The sequence below is a fragment of the Hyperoodon ampullatus genome, assembly GCF_949752795.1.
Source record: "Hyperoodon ampullatus genome assembly, chromosome: 14".
NCBI lineage: Eukaryota > Metazoa > Chordata > Mammalia > Artiodactyla > Ziphiidae > Hyperoodon > Hyperoodon ampullatus.
In genome coordinates this window covers 28134305-28145511 of record NC_136927.1, presented here as the reverse complement: position 1 = coordinate 28145511, position 11207 = coordinate 28134305, and the positions used below count along the sequence as shown (strand labels likewise).

Below are 11207 nucleotides of genomic sequence, written 5' to 3'. Positions count from 1 at the left end.
CCCTGTGACAGAGCCCTCTCCGCGGAGAAAGGGAGGAGGCAGCACAAACGCAGTTGCTGGGGAACATTTGTGAGCCGAGCTGTTGTCCCCATCACAGTTTCTACTACACATGTTCAGCACAATTTCTAATTCTTATTTTTACATTTATTTAATGCCTGTCTCTACCATCACACGGAAAGCTGGTTCTCACCATAGACAACCCAGCTTGTTCAAAATGAACACTTATTAGGTGAACATACGACTTAATCTCAATAGCTTCATCTCAGGGACTTGGGGAAAAAGAAGATGAAATTCCTAGAAATCCTCAGGAATTTCCCATAAGTCGTTCTATACTTTTTATAACACTATTATGTGTTTTTTAAAAACAATAACAGATGACCATCATGATAAAAAGCGAATAATTTTTTTTCACTGGTAGGGTTATAGGAGATGGCTTAGAGGTTTTCTGTAACAAAAATGCATTATCACGCATTTTTAGGAACTGATATATTGTGACCAGATTAGATATTTCAATAATATGTAAGAGTTCCTGATACAGTCATTTCATCATAGAAATCATCAGAAAAATAAATTTCAAATAAAAATCACTTTTAGCTCTTCTTCTCCGTAAAAACACCAAATGGCGGATGATGCCAGTGCTGCTGATGGGCCCGGAGGCCCCGGGGGCCCTGGAATGGGAGGCAGCGGTGGCTTCCATGGAGGCTTTGGCAGCAGCGTCCGGGGCCAGGGCTGAAGGCCACGGAGCTCGCGGAGGCGAGGCCGAAGACAAGGAGTGGCTACCCGTCACTAAGCTGGGCCGCCTGGTCAAGGACATGAAAATCAAGTCCCTGGAGGAGATCTGTCTCTTGTCTCTGCACATCAAGGAACCTGAGATCATTGACGTTTTCTTGGGGGCATCCCTCAAGGACGAGGTTTTGAAGATCATGCCTGTGCAAAAGCAGGCCCGTGCTGGCCAGCAGACCAGGTTCAAGGCGTTTGTTGCCATCGGGGATTACAACGGACATGTTGGCTTGGGTGTCGAATGCTCTGAGGAGGTAGCCACTGCCATCCATGGGGCCATCATTCTGGCCAAACTCTCCGTAGTCCCTGTGCGGCGAGGCTCCTGGGGGAACAAGATCGGCAAGCCTCATACCGTCCCTTGCAAGGTGACTGGCCACTGTGGCTCTGTGCTGGTGCGCCTCATCCCTGCCCTCAGGGGCACTGGCATCATCTCAGCCCCTGTGCCCAAGAAGCTACTGATGATGGCTGGAACTGATGACCTCTACACCTCTGCCAGGGGCTGCACCGCCATGTTGGGCAACTTCGCCAAGACCACTTTCAATGCCATTTCCAAGATCTACAGTTATCTCACTCCAGATCTCTGGAAAGAGACAGTGTTCACCAAGTCTCCATATCAGGAATTCACTGACTATCTTGTAAAGACCCACATCAGAGTTTCCATGCAGAGGACCCAGGCTCCAGCTGTAGCCACAACATAGTTTTCTATGAGAAAAATAAAGTGAATGAAGCCAGTTTAAAAAAAATCACTTTTAAAATGGAAAGATAATTCCTCAGATGTTTAGTATTTTAAAATTATCATTCCTCAGTTGAAACTTTAAAACGCAAGACATTCAGTGCCCAATCCAATATCCTGATCTTTCTTTTATGACAAAATGGTCCAGACATGGAAAAATGCCTTTCCTTTTGCATTGTCATTGGTCGAATTGTTAACGAAGAGACCAAACACATCTTGGGTTGGTTTTAACACCAAAAGTTGGGTGTTAGGGCTCATGTTGTTTCATATAGGTGCCCCTTCCCTTTTAAAAAAAATTATTTATTTTATTTTATTTTTATTCTTGGGTGCATTGGCTCTTTGTTACTGCGTGTGGGGCTTCTCTAGTTGCGGTGAGCAGAGGCTACTCTTTGTTGCGGTGTGCGGGCTTTTCACTGCGGTGGCTTCTCTTGTTGTGGAGCACAGGCTCTAGTTGTGCGGGCTTCAGTAGTTGTGGCTCCTAGGCTCTAGAGCGCAGGCTCAGTAGTTGTGGTGCACAGCCTTAGTGGCTCTGTGGCATGTGGGGATCTTCCCAGACCAGGGCTTGAACTTGTGTTCCCTGCACTGGCAGGCAGATTCTTAACCACTGTGCCAGCAGGGAAGCCTGCCCCTTCCCTTCTTAAAGATGAATCATCCTATATCTATATCTATCTATCTATCTATCTATCATCTATCTATCTATATCTATCATCTATCCATATCTATTTTTCTATCTATCTCTATATATCTATCCAAGTATGTTTTGTCTTACAAACCTCTGTAGCCTACAGTGAATATGCAAACCCTGGAATACACAAGTGCACATTATTGGATAGTATTTGAATAATGCAGTGTTTAGAGCTCCTAGCAAGATTCACAGTCCTACGAAGAATTACACGTTGAAATGGACTATTTAACGACTTATTTTGCTTCCAAAATTTGCTATTTCTTGGAACATCACTCATAGTATTTGCATACGCTATGCATGTAAACTCATTAGTGCTTATTTTACTTTCAAGAATGACTTACCATGAGCAGCAGAAAGGGCCATGAACACACCCTTGTAATGGGGTAAGATCAGCCAGCAAGACTGACTGATTTGTTCATAACCCCTTTTCTCCTCTGCACTCCTGTCCACGTTCCAGAAAGTTTACTCTTTGATTTTACATGTCCGTGTTTCCTGCTCTTGCTGCTCACCAATGTCAGTGGATCCTTCAGTAATGTCTTTATGCCAGGAAGTTAGTCCCACATGGAAACCCTAAGCCATACATGGCACGGGACCGACAGCAGTGGACCGAAGTACGTCCTTGAGACTAACTACATCAGATTCCATGTAGCTCATGCCTCCTACGTGATAAGCGCCCAACGCTTATGGTAGGTGACATGGTATAAATTTTGCAAATAGGGAAATTGAGGCTCACAGGAAACTTGCCCAAGGTCACAAAGTTATAGACTGACAGAATTGGGTTCAATACTTTATTATACTATCTGTCATCCCTTCAAGCATTGGTATTTATATTTCCTTAAATTTCTATGTTTTTATTTCTGTCTGGAGTGCATGAATACTTATTTCTTTTGGCAGTGCTACCACTGTTATTATTATGTATTTTTAGATTATTTAGGGAATGCTTAAAATGCACTGTGCCAAATATTTTCTACATTCACATGTAGAAAATGTAATCCTTCTAATAGCACTCTGATGCCAGAACTCTTATTATCTCCATTTAACCAAAGAGGAAACTGGGGCTCTGAGATGCCTCCCAAAGTCTCTTGATAAGTTACAAAGCTGATTAACGAAAGCAGTTCTGTCTCGTTCCAGATCTTATGTTCTTTTTTTTAATATATAAATTTATTTATTTATTTATTTATTTATTTATTTTGGCTACGTTGAGTCTTTGTTGCTGCTCGCGGGCTTTCTCTACTTGCGGTGAGCAGGGGCTACTCTTGGTTGCAGTACTCAGGCTTCTCAGGCTTCTCATTGCAGTGGCTTCTCTTGTTGCAGAGCATGGACTCTAAGCACGTGGGCTTCAGTAGTTGTGGCTCCTGGGCTCTAGAGCACAGACTCAATAGTTGTGGCGCACGGGCTTAGTTGCTCCGTGGCATGTGGGATCTTCCTGGACCAGGGCTCGAACCCGTGTCCGCTGCATTGGCAGGCGGATTCTTAACCACTGCACCACCAGGGAAGCCCCCAAATCTTATGTTCTTAAACACAACAACACATCACTTCCTGCAATCAGGAAGTGATACCAGCTGTATCCTGGAAGTAGGTGGAGTGACATTTGACTCAGAGAAGGGGACTTCTGTAAGCTTCCAGGCATGAGATTTGGAATGGGGATGGTGGCCTGGGGGGGTGAATGCAGTGAATGGCCAAATGGTCCTGGAATGCTACAGCTGGGAGGTCTTCCAGAGACCATGTAGGTTACGGAACAGAGGGGGAGGCTAAGGCATTCAGGACTACAGAAGCTAAGAATGTTTTAGCCCTCTGTGCTAGGTGTCTCTGAGCACTTCCCAGAAATTTACTCATGTAATCCTCACAACAGTCTCAGTTACAAATGAGAAAACTAGACACAGGGAGATTAACTAGCTTGTCCAAAGTCATTCAACAAGGATGTGACAAAGAAATGCGGGAACTAGTGTCTCTGCCCTGTCCAGCCCTGTCTCTGGGGTCTCTTGGGTCTTCTTCCCTCTGTGTGCCTTGAGTGAGGGGTGCAGTTTTACTGCAAAGCATGATTCTTGACAATCCAGCTGCCTGATCAACTTATTTTTAGGGGAAGGGAGGAGTAGGGAATGATTAGTGACCTTAGTTCTTTCTCTTACAGATTCTTAAACTCAAGTCGCGAGTATTTGCCCTGGATGGGCTGGGGGTTTGGTGGGCACAAAGATTTCATTTAGGACATTTATTTTTCTTGGAGAGATTGTGAGGGCAGGTGACAGACTCATTTCTACAATCCCAGGTTAAAACTAAAATCTGAAGCAAATGTTCACCCTAATGCCGACACCTAAAGTGCTTTTAGACCCAGAGACACAAGCATATCATTGTGCTATTATTTGCAGAAGTGTTCAGCTTAGCTGTGAAGGGATTGTTTCATTCAGTTCTGTTTAAAATCATGTAGGCAGGAACTAAAAAAGCATTTGGCTCAGGGAGAGAGGACTTTTAGTAATTTACACCCTTCCATTATTATAAGGCTCTGTGTGTGTGTGTGTGTGTGTGTGCACGCTGTATATACATCACATTCCTTTTGGCAAGTAATGCATTTAATTAATCTACGTGGAGTTTTAGTACAACATAGTTGATTAGCATAGTAGACACAGTGCCTTTTTAATATAACAAGTCTACTGAGAAATATCCTTAGCTAATGAGCTGCATCATTTTGGGAAAGTTTGTCTTATAACTAATGTATGAAAATAACACTGTATTTTTTATGGTGCATGCTCAGAGCCAAATAAGTCATCCTGGGTATGAATAGAGTTCTAAATCTTCTACAATCTGTACCCGCATCCGCCCCCCCAGTCTGTTTTTTTTTTTTAACTTTTATGGGTTGATTTCTCTTCTGTATGATTTCTTGGCAAAGAGGTAGAGCCAGAACAGACTCATCAACTTTCAGTAAAGGTTTTTTCTAGGTCATCTGAAAGCAGAAGGAATATTTACGACAGACAAGGTATGTGAATTGTCTTCAACCCCTTTGTAAATTTGGGGAAGAGTTCACTTATATTTCAGCAAGAGTACCCACTGATGGGCACAACTTCTAGCCCTCTTCCCAGACTAATAAAGGATGACTCTGCCAGCTTCAACAGGGAATCTCTTTCATTACAGTCCCATCACAGAAATGACATTCTGACCTTCTGACTTTAGTCTTCCTTGACTTATGTTGTGGTTACATCCTGTAAATTGAAAATCTCAAAAGTCAAAAATGCATTTAAGGGACTTCCCTGGGATCCCACATGCCACGGAGCAACTAAGCCCGTGCGTCACAACTACTGAGCCCGTGCACCACAACTACTGAAGCCTGTGTGCCTAGAGCCCGTGCTCTGCAACAGGAGAAGCCACCACAATGAGAACCCTGCACACCACAACCAATAGTAGCCCCTGCTCACCGCAACTAGAGAAAGCCCGTGTGCAGCAACGGAGACCCAGTGCAGCCAAAAATAAATAAATCTATAGAAATTATTTTAAAGAAAAGAAAGTATGCATAAAAGTGGTTAATATAGAGAATTTAAAAAAATACATTTAATACACCTAACCTACTGAACACCATAGCTTAGCCTAGCCTACCACAACCATGCTCAGAACACTTACATTAGCCTACAGTTGGGCAAAATCATCTAACACAAAGCCTACTTTGTAATAAAGTGTTGAATATCTCATGGAACTTACTGAATGCTGTACTGAAAGTGGAAGCCAGAATGGTTGTATGGGTACAGCATGGTTGTAAGGGTAGTGGTTGTTTACCCTTGAGATCTCGTGGCTGACTGGAAGCTGGGGCTCACTGCTACTGCCCAGCATCACACAAGAAAATCGGACTACATGTTGCTAGCTGGGGAAAAGATCAAAATTCAAAATTTGAAATATGATTTCTACTGAATGCACATTGCTTTTGCACCATCATAAAGTTGAAAAATGCTGGGTCTAACCATTGTAAGTTGGGGACTGTATTTCATTATTCTAGCACCAACCACATTGTTTAGACCTTCAGCTAGAATAAGAGATGAGAATGTGAACCAATGCTCAGAAATTCCATTTTGATTCTTCTGAGGGTTGATGACCTGTAGAACATTGAAATGCCTCTTAAAAATATACCAAGGTCTTTTTTTTTGAAGTATAATTTATACACAATGAAATGCACAGTTTGTGATCATACAGATCAACCACATTTGACAAATTCACATACCTGTATAATCCATATGCCTATAAAGGTATAAATATGCTCATCCTTCCAGAAGTTCTCATATTTGTTTTAATTTGCATTTCTCTCGTAACTAATGATGTTCAACACTTTCTCTTGAGTTGATTGAACTTTGGTATACCTTCTTTTGTGACATATATGATTAAATCTATTACCCATTTTAAAAATTGGGTTGTATGAGCTTCTTTTTCTTTTTAATGTATTCAGCATGTAAGTTCTTTGTCACATATATTTATTATGAATATTTTATCCAAGTCAACATTTTGCCTATTTATGATATGTTTAGCACCCTTTGATAAACAGACATTTAAACTTTTGATCAGGTTCTGTTTTTTTTCTTTTATAGTTAGTATTTCTGTGTTCTAAGAAGTCATTGCTTACTGCAAGGTCATGAAGATATTCTCTTATGTCTTCTTCTAGAATATTGTTTTAGCTTTTGGGATAAGTCTGTGATCTAGCTCAACCAATAAGGGTAGGGGAGTGGTGAAGATTTTTGTTTTGTTTAATATCAGGGGTTGTTGAAATCACTCTTATTGAATTGCTTTGTCACCTGTGTCAAAAACCATTTGTTTATATATGTATTTTTAGACTTTCTATTCTATTCTATTGGTCTGTATGTCTATCCTCTTACTGTCAATTTATGGTAGATCTTGAATCCAATTAGAGTATATCCTTTAACTTTTTTTTCCTCTAAATTGTTCTTATTCAAAATTGTTCAAGCTCTTCTTAGTTTTTTGCATTTCAATATACATTTAGAATCATCATGTCAGTTTCTACAAACTGTCTTTATGGATATTGAAAAATGTTATGCTGAATCTGTAAATAAATGAAGAAACAATTGACATCTTAGTACTATTGAGTCTTTTAACACATGAGCATTGTATATTTTCCATATTTTAAGTCTTCTATAATCCTTCTTAGCAATATCTTACAGTTTTTGGTGCATGTCTTTTGTTAAGTTTATAAGTATTTTATATTTTGCATGATTTTGTAAATGATATTTTTCCCAATTGTTCTTTGCTAGTTTTCAGAGATACAATTGATTTTTGTATATTAATTTTATCTTTTACAACTTGCTAAATTTACTTGTTTATTCTAGAATTTATTTATTTATTTTTTGTAGAATCCTTTAGGTTTTTTACATGCAAAATCCTGTCATCTGTGAGTAGAGTTTTACTTCTTCCTTTCAAACTTTATAACTTTTATTTTATTTTATTACACTTGTTAGGACTGCTAATGCAATATTGAATAGAAGTGATGAAAGCAGACATCCTTTTTTTTTGCCTAATCTTTGGAAGGAAACATTGAATTTTCACTGTAACTTCAATATTAGTTGCAGATTTTTTTGGTGAGATATTTGTTATCATTTATCAAGTCACACATGCTACCAAGATTGCCAGTACAAATGTTGACATACTTGCTTGAGAAATGCAGGGACTCCAGAAGGCAGTTTCCCATGATCAACCGACATTAGACAACCTCCTGGCATCTACAGGAGACACATGCAATGTCACCAGTGATGATTGCTTTGTGTACGTTCCCAGAAAACTTTCTGGTATCTTTTTGTTGAATCAAACCATCTGTGAAGCCAACCAGAACATTTGTCAAATGAACAACATGGTTTTGGCTTCTTGGACTCATGGATCAGCTTTAGGTGGCTGAGGATGGGATATTTTTTCCTGGATAGTCCCAAGAGGGCTACAGTCCTTGATGTGCATTTTTTTTCCCCAAGGGCTAGGGATCTTTTTTTTTCTTTTTCTCCTGCTAGAAATAGCCCTCATCAAGTGTATCCCATCATGATTAATTAAGATCAACAGTATAGCCCTGTCCAAATAGATGATGCAAGCTATGATTAAGGAGTTAAAGATCAAAGAACAAACATCCCCTTCAACCAACTCTGGTCTGTTCCTGAGTCCTATACATCCCTGTAACCTTGTTTTCTCTCCTAACCCATTTAGTCAACAATGAAATGTGTTAAACTTAACCAAGAGGAGAACTGTAAAACAAAATAGGCACAACAGAGCATTCCCCTTGACTTTGACCCTTGAATCTTTTCTCCTCCCTATTTTTTCCACCTCTCCTCTTCCTGAACTTGACTGACAGATCTCAAGGCTTGCAATCTCTTTAATGCACTGTTGGATAGTTATCAGAATGGGATCACTAACACTCCTGCACAAGAGGCATGATAAAACAGAAAAATCTCTAACTTTTCCAACCATACCTTTACAGAAGTTAAAGGTGAAAACTGTTACATGTCCAATCTGTTCCTGAAGTCATGTACCCCTCCCTTGTCCTCACCCTATAGAATTCCAACCTTGCCTTGAGTCACCAAGTTCAGATGGTCCCTGAAGCATATTAGCCGAGTCAAGTCTTTTGCTCTATTTGAGTCACTTAAGCTATTTTCTTTTTAATAGTTCAAAGTTGAGAATTTAACAGTGTGTAAGAATTTACCCTGTAGGCAAAATAAATTGGGCATATGGGTGAGAGTAAGCCTTGGAGTATTTGGTGAATTAAGTTATTTGGTACAACTGAATCCTGGAACTCATGAGAGGGGAAGAAGGGGTTAAATGGGGCCAGGTTATTAAGAGGCATGAGTACCATATCGGACTTTTAATTGTAGGCGCTTCATTAAAAAAATTATTGAATGAATGAATATTTATAAGACAAAGACTGGAGAGTGTCATCTGGAATAACTTACAATGTTCCTTTGGAAGAAATCTTAGTCACCAAGAGCTTTGCTTATTTAATTAATTTACTTGCATATTTCTTTATTTTATTCTTAATAGCTAAATTAGATTTGAGAAAATGGTCAAGACATTAGAAGCTGAACACAATATCCAGTTTGAGTTTGATTTGTAGAATATGGCAATTAATTGGATTGTAGAAGTTTTGGAAATTATTTAGATTGAGTTTCAGTTCAATCGTATCTACTTTATGTGAGAAATCTCTCAATCTCACTCAACACACACACACACACACACACACACATTCACACACATTTTTGGTTATATTTATCCATCAGTAAAATAGCAGGTATCTTTGGGCAATTCGAAGTAATTTGGAAAATGTGTGCTTCTTATTCTTAATTTTGACTCAGGTCTCTATCAAAGTCTCATCAAAATGGGTTCTGAGAAGTAGATTCTTTTTTTGCCCACTTTTAAAAAAATCCTTTTTCATTATGGTTTATTACAGGATACTGAATATAGTTTCCTGCGCTATACAGTAGGACCTTGTTGTTCATCTATTATATGTATACCAGTTTACATCTGCTAACCCCAAACTCCCAATCCAATCCTCCTCCACCCCCTTCCCCTTGGCAACCACCCATCTGTTCTCTATGTCTGTGAGTCTGTTTTTATTTCAAACATAGGTTCATTTGTGTCATATTTAGATTCCATATATGAGTGACATCATATGGTATTTGTTTTTCTCTTTCTGACTTACTTTGCTTAGTATGATCATCTCCATGTCCATCCATGTATCTGCAAATGGCATTATTTCATTCTTTTTTATGGCTGAGTAGGATTCCATTGTATATATGTACCACATCTTTATCCATTCATCTGTCAGTGGACACTTAGGTTGTTTCCATGTCTCGGCTATTGTAAATAGAGCTGCTATGAACATAGGGGTGCATGTATCTTTTTGAATTATAGTTTTGTCTGGATATATGCCCATGAGTGGGATTGTTGGATCATATGGAAACTCTATTTTTAGTTTTTTGAGGGACCTCCATACTGTTCTCTATAGTGGCTACACCAATTTACATTCCCACCAACAGTATAGGAGTGTTCTCTTTCTGAGAAGTGGATTCTTTTATCATGTGAGTTCTCCTGAGACTTTTTTCTCTCTCCTGATAATAATAATGACTAAAGCATACAGTTTTGTGTCAAGCACAGCCTACCTTTCCCTAGGCAGGGTCTCATTTCTTTCTATAAACAACCTTATGAGGTATGTTTCATTGCTCTGCCCATTTTTCAGATAAGGAAACTGAGTTTCATAGAGGCAAGTGGCAGATCAGATGTGGTGAGTTTATGTAAATGATTTTTATTCTCATTGGTCAGCTGGGCATTAAGCAGTCAGTGTCATTCTACTGGGGCATCAGCCAAGGAGAGAGGTTCAAAAAAATGTATGGTCCTGGGATTTAAGGAGCGTGCTTCAAGGTGAGACATGAAAGTGGTACAAGAGACACGCATAGCTCTTCAAGTTCACGGTGTTTTCCTCTGTCCACACTCCCACCTACCCAACTCACACTACATCTCAAATACTCTCATTCTCAAGCAGAGACATGGATTTGATTACATTGGTTCTGAAATGCCCCCAGGCTTTCAATGAAGTCTTTCTTTTTCTTTTTTTTTCAGCAACAATATATACATTTTTTTTTCTTTTCCCCCATTACATTTGGAAATCTGTCAGTAGAGAAACATTGTCCCAGTGGAGAGCCATGCCAGGGAGTCAGAAAAATGTACATATCTATTGAATTAGATCACTCAAAAGTCCTGAACCTGCCCTTTCCCCCTCGGAAGGCAGGAATGTCAAGACCATCTTCTTCCTGCAAGAGCCCTTTCCCCCCAAACCCACCAAATTTATCAGGCTGTAGAAAGTACCTGGAACAAGAATAATCATAATGGCAATAACAACGATAGGCTTTCTTGTACCCAGGATGTGGGAGAAGCATAGCACTATGGATTTTACTTATTGTATCATTTACTTCTCTTCATAGCCTTTGTGTGTGTGTGTGTGTGTGTGTGTGTGTGGTTTCATTTATCCCATTTTTATCATATGAGGAAACT

General features: G+C 39.6%; 1 pseudogene across 1 annotated transcript; it reads left to right on the top strand.

Annotated features, from left to right (window-relative positions):
• The first annotated feature begins 619 nt into the window (after positions 1 to 619).
• On the top strand, positions 620 to 1478 carry LOC307062934 (small ribosomal subunit protein uS5-like; annotated as a pseudogene). The gene has a single exon. The product of its transcript is annotated as a small ribosomal subunit protein uS5-like (transcript).
• The last annotated feature ends 9729 nt before the right edge of the window (positions 1479 to 11207 follow it).